The 6,000-nt window shown below is 39.1% G+C and overlaps 1 pseudogene; it reads right to left on the bottom strand.

Annotated features, from left to right (window-relative positions):
- Positions 1-981: 981 nt before the first annotated feature.
- Positions 982-1,844, bottom strand: LOC133980999 (olfactory receptor 52E8-like; annotated as a pseudogene).
- Between the last annotated feature and the right edge of the window lie 4,156 nt (positions 1,845-6,000).

The following is a 6,000-nucleotide window of genomic DNA, read 5'->3' as shown; positions in this document are numbered from 1 at the left end:
TGTAATCTTGTAATTGTTGTCAGCAAACGTACAGAGAAAAGGCCTTTAAAGTAAGCACGTCATTAAGTTTTGCATTCAGCCTGTTTTAGACATTTTTGAGGATTTTGACGTGTGGCCAACGCTGATATCTCTCCAGAAAGTTATTAAACAGTGAACTAGTTAAATTGGACTTTCCCTCCATCGGTCATCAACCTGCAAGAGCTTTTGGGCAGATAAATGTCTGTCAACCCTACAACTCATCATCATCAAACAACCAATTAAATATTTCCTTCTTCCGAAGGTAGTGCCCCTGATTACGAGAGCTTTTTAATATCTTATAATATGTTATAAATCCATAATTGCTACACTAATTAATTTTTTGTAACAACAATAATTATAATAATAAAAGGTTTTATTTACATAGGTACAGCACTTTACAGTAAAACATAGCAAATCAGTGAGAAAAAATACAATTATGCTTAAATAATAAAGTAGCAAAATATAAAAGCAGGAAACAAAATAATACGATAACGGTAAACAATTTACAGCATTATTAAACTAGGCAATATTGAAAAATTAATTGGTTTAATTAGAAGGCTCTATTGTAAAAGTGACTGTCAAGATGTGATTCAAGAAACATGTTTGGTAACTTGCAAGAAAGGAGATCAAAACCTGAATATCCCAGACTAAAAATGCTTTGTCACCAACAGTAATATGACATGTAGTTGGGGCAACAAGGAGACCCCCGCTTTAAGATCTCAGGCTGTGTCATAGCTCTGAAGGACTGTTTAACTTGAAGCTTTACCATGCACTGCTTTACAAGTTATCAGCAAAATCTTAAAATTGATTCTAAAACTTAAAGGAATGCCAAATGACTCATTTGACATAGCAAAAATAAAATAAAATAAAAACCTGCAAAAATTAGAAAATAATATAATTTCAATAACTGCACATTCTCTTACTATCTACTTTTTATTACGTGCACCTTTCTGGATTGAAAATTCATCCAGTTTTTGTGAAGAAATTAATTTTCTTTTTATAGAATTTCTTTTTTAAGTTTTCTTTGATATCCTTTGTTTTGAAACAGTAAATAATCGGGTTGACAGCAGCAGGTAAAAGACTGTACAGCATTACAACAACAATGCGAACTGGAACGCTGAAAGTGAATCCAACGTTATTTGCCAAGTACACAAAGCATCTTGGCATATAATACAGACTTGTGATAAGAAGCTGTGGTGCGCAGGTAGACAGAGTCCTGATGCGTCCCTCAGAGCTGGACATTCTTATAACAGCAATAATGATGACAAAGTAAGAAAAGATAATAAAACCCAGGGGCAACAACAAACTCAACATGGCAAGACCCAAAGCAACAACCTGAACTTTTGGTACATTCTCACATCCAAGTCCTGTTATAGCTATGTGGTCACAATAGCACTGCAGAATTATGTTTGAATTACAAAATGGCAATGTAAGAGCATCAAAAACAACACCCACCATCCATGACATTGGCATAAACCATGATATTCCACAAAGCACAGAAACAGTGAAGAAACAAAATACATTTGGGCAAAGCAACCATAAAATGAAATAATGCTGTCATCAAACCAATATTTTGATATAATCTTTGGTAGAGTAACAGTCCCAAATGCTAAATCAGTTAATGCCAAGTGGCAAAAGATTAGATATGTCGGTTTGTGAAGAGGCCTTTCACATTTAACAAACAGTAAAATTAAAATATTTCCCACCGCTATAGCTAGGAAGAGCACAAAAAGCAGGGCTGACACAGGTCCATAATACTCTGGTAAAAGTCCAGGAAATCCAAGGATGAAGAAATGTTTTATCCTTGTTGTGTTAGTGTAGAACATAATTGCTTGATTAACAACCTATCAAAAAGAAATCACAGAGTTATTTGATGTGACAAGTTGAGAAAAAAACAATAAATAACATGGAAGTGTTAATATACTCATGTACTTAAAACAAAATATAAGCCACCACAGTGTCATTTCATGTGTTCTGTGGAGGATTTAAATTGTGAATCTTACCTTGTAAAACAGTAGAGTAGCTGCATGAGTGTACTGTAATATATCACTGTAGTGCCACTTAATTTGGGCTTAGCATTTTGTCCAGGATCAAACCCCAAAGGGGTAGAGCCCTAGTGAATTTGTGTCATTCTAGTAGGGCCCAAACATTAATTGGTGATATTTTTGGGTGGTCGCACATGGTCGAAAATGACATACTTTGCCCCATCAACTTCATTCAGAACCAGTTGGTGAAGCTACATTATGAAGACTGTGAAGCTACGAGTAATGGCGTCCGTGTGGCGACGCGGCGACCATCAATTCCTCGCCATGAAAATACGTTTGGCTTTTTGATGGCTTTATTGAACTCGTATCATCATGAAAATTGGTACACAGGTCCAGGGTGCCGACCTCAACGTCTCCATTTGCTCATAGGCGATCTCACTCGTGTCGCCCCCTAGTGGAAACAGGAAGTGCCATATTTTACATCATCATTGTGCGATTTCCACAAAACTTCACATGTGTAATCACTGTCCCACCCTGAACGCAACCGCTTGTGTTTTGTTACACTCTACTGCCCCCTGGTGGATGAACCATCAACCTCTCATAACTCCTTCATGCTTTGTCCAATTCACTCCAAACTTCACATGACTGATGAGTGGCCGCCCTGAACACACCAGACCATATGTGTAACTACCTGTGACTGCCCCTTACTGGATGAACGAAACATTGCATTTTTGGCCTCCTTCCAGGTTTTTTCTCACTTTCTGCTTCACGCCACAGCCCCGCCATGCCTCAGGCCCCGCGGTGGCATGGGTGAGCGAGGGCCCGCCATCGCCACTTGCGGCTTTCATATAAGCAATATATGATAATCACTTATGATAAACACATAACACCTCCACATGGGTATCAAGACCAAACAACACTGTATGATACAATCTAGCCAAGCACGATACAGTAGCTATACTCTACACTCTATAGAGTGATGTAACCTACTGTAGTTTATCAGCACAAAACACACAGAGGGGTCGAGCTGTTGAACTGTTACCCTCATCACCAACTTCTTCTGCCGGCTTGCCCTGCGTTGTCATCCCGGGTGTTAGAAGGTCTGTGCTGACAGCAGTCCAGCAGCACGTGTAACATCAGCAGTTGAGCTTCAGAATCAACTGACTTGGATTTTCTTTTTAACATCACCGTATGCTGACTACCATTTAACAGAGAAATGAATAATGTCGATCCGCAGGCTGAGCGTATGTTATATTGTCAGTATTTTAGAGACTCAGTAATGGGTGTGAACTACAGGGGATGTAGGCAATGAGCAAGTGTATACTATGTCCCGTTCATTAAATTGCACTTCTGAATCCATAATCATGATGACATTACTCTGTTTGTAAAATTATTAGGCTATTTAGTATTAAGAAGTAGGCTATTTAACAATTTAGGTAGATATATCAGTCATTTAAATTGACAATTGAAACTATGATATAATGCAAGCTTACAATATAAATACTAGCGGCAGAAACTACAACGCGACTTGTCCACAGCTTCTTTTCCACAATATAAACTGACTATTTATTAATAACTGTTATTCATTTAATTGAAATATTGCTTATTGAAGTAAGTTTAACTCCTTGGCTGATGACATCCTCTGGCATAATTCATGTTCAGTCACTTTTGTTTTTATTTCTGTGACGGTGCGCGCAACAGCTGATACAGCGTTCACAGCACGGGTCATTTTTCCTCATTCTTTGTCTTTCTCAGGACCTTTAATTCCACCACTAACACTAAATAATAATGTGTTTCTGTTGATCTATTTCTGAGAGCGGGACCTCAGTCTGAGAACTCGTAAAGTTCTTATTCTAAGTCTTTAGTGCCATTTTCATGAATGGAGCTTCTCCACAAGGTCGTCTGACCTTATATGGTATTTTGGGGGCGTCATTCATTAGTGCTACGGGTGCTATGCTCCGAGGCATCTATTAATCTTCACCATACTTATTCTTATTAGTGCCACGGGTGCTATGCTCCGAGGCATCTATTATTCTTCACCATACTTATTATTCTTCTTCTTTTTATTCTTCCGCCAAATTTCGGCGCGTAACTAATTAAATAAAAGCCTGCGTATGAAGACGTCTACCTGCGCGCCTTCCGACTGCGCCACAGCCCGTGGCACTCAAAATTTCCCTGGAATTTTCTAGTTAGTGCCACAGGTTCTATGCTCCGAGGCACTCTCTCAGCAGTAACACTGCTGAGAGAGTGCCTGTTGCATCTATTATTCTTCACCATACTTATTCTTATTCTTCCGCCAAATTTCGGCGCGTAACTCCTCCCACAGCTTTGAGAAAACCCCAACAATATATACATCAAAACGTGCGGGTCGATCGGGAGATGGGTGCTATTATTCAGAATGTCCAAACTCCAATTTTTCCCAAAGTTATTCCCAAAATACCGGAAATTTCTCCATTGAAAATGAATGGGAATTTTTTTTTTAAACCACAAAATTTCACCTTTTTTCAGAGTCACCTAGCTCTCTCATACCTGCACGTAGAAATGTGATTCAAACTTTAAAACCTAGGAAAACTTGTGCTCTCTCCAAAACACCAAACAGTTTTTACATAACATGTAAACTTTTCAAACTATGAGCAGTCAAACGAGGAGTGGAAATCACTTTTTCTTCAAAGTTAAAGTGGAAGCGTCAGTTAGCTTGAGTGTGAGAAGCAGTAAAATATGCACTTAATTTTTATTTTTAACTCGAGCTCATGGCCAAACCGTGAAAAGGAGACAAATATTTTTTTGTCAAAATGTAGACATAGGTGTTGGGATTCATAAAATGTGACATTGACAGGCGGGGTCTGCACAAAATTTAAACAGGGGGGCCAAGACCGGCGGCAATACCTGTCTTGCTCCCCATTGACTGTAATGTAATCGTCTGTTTTTTTTCAAAAGAATCTCACTCTGTCTTGGCACTGAGCTTACGCGCTCATTTTAAGGAATATCTGAATAAAATAATAAAAATAAAACACTGTCAGAATCTGCCAGGTTCTGTCTCTCTCACGGTGTTTTCGTTTTTTGGACAGGAGTTACGGTTTTCTCACAGTTTGCAATTGTTCGGGACCTTGTCAGAAGCCAAATTCTGGGGCATTTTGAGCATTTTTTCCAAGTAGATTCTCAAATCGCAGTAGCAACCGTAGAGACTCTGCTGACCTTGACAGCCTGTTGCTGGGCAGAAACCAGAGCTGGGGACTCGGACTCGCGACTCGGACTCGAGTTGCACTTAAGTCTCACTAAACTGTGACTTCAGACTCGACTTGGACTCGACCTCAAAAGACTTCAGACTTGACTTCGACTCGAGGCTCGAGACTCGCGAACAACCTTTATTTCATGTTATTATTATTATTCTCATTATTTATCTGTCATTCATCTTTTTGTATGATCTCTGGCTCTGAGTTAGATGTAAACACCAACGTCATGCCACGCGCATGCGCCATGTGTGAAGCGCGCATCTTCAGTATCAGACATCGACAATGGCGAGTGCGATAAGTTCAGCAGGAGTGCCTCAGATCATTACGTTTGGATACAATGCCTTCACACTCCCGTTTTCCCTGGTTCTCCCATATTTCGAAACCATCTCCCGCCGCCCTCCCGTCATTTCTCCCGTAATTGACAAGCCCCAAATTTGTTTGTTAATAATAATAAGAAGCGCACAATAGCAAAGGTTTTATTTTGAAAGCTCAGACAGGAAACCACCGCAACTCTTATTATGCTTAGTGCCACTAACTTAGTGGCTCCGCTACTAATTATTAAAAAACACAACGTTGCGTTAACTATGGTCATTTTATATATATATTTTATAATATCCTCACACATTCCCTGCTGTGTGTTGTGTTAAGCAGCAGATAAAAGGCAGCTTGGAGAAAAAAATAATGAACATGTGTTTGTACCACAGTGTTAAACTGCAGTGTTTCTGTGATGTTCATGTTTTGTTCATTTTGTTATATTTTACAAC

This window comes from Scomber scombrus, chromosome 5 (genome assembly GCF_963691925.1).
Source record: "Scomber scombrus chromosome 5, fScoSco1.1, whole genome shotgun sequence".
Taxonomy (NCBI): Eukaryota; Metazoa; Chordata; class Actinopteri; order Scombriformes; family Scombridae; genus Scomber; species Scomber scombrus.
This window is presented reverse-complemented; position numbering and strand designations above follow the sequence as displayed.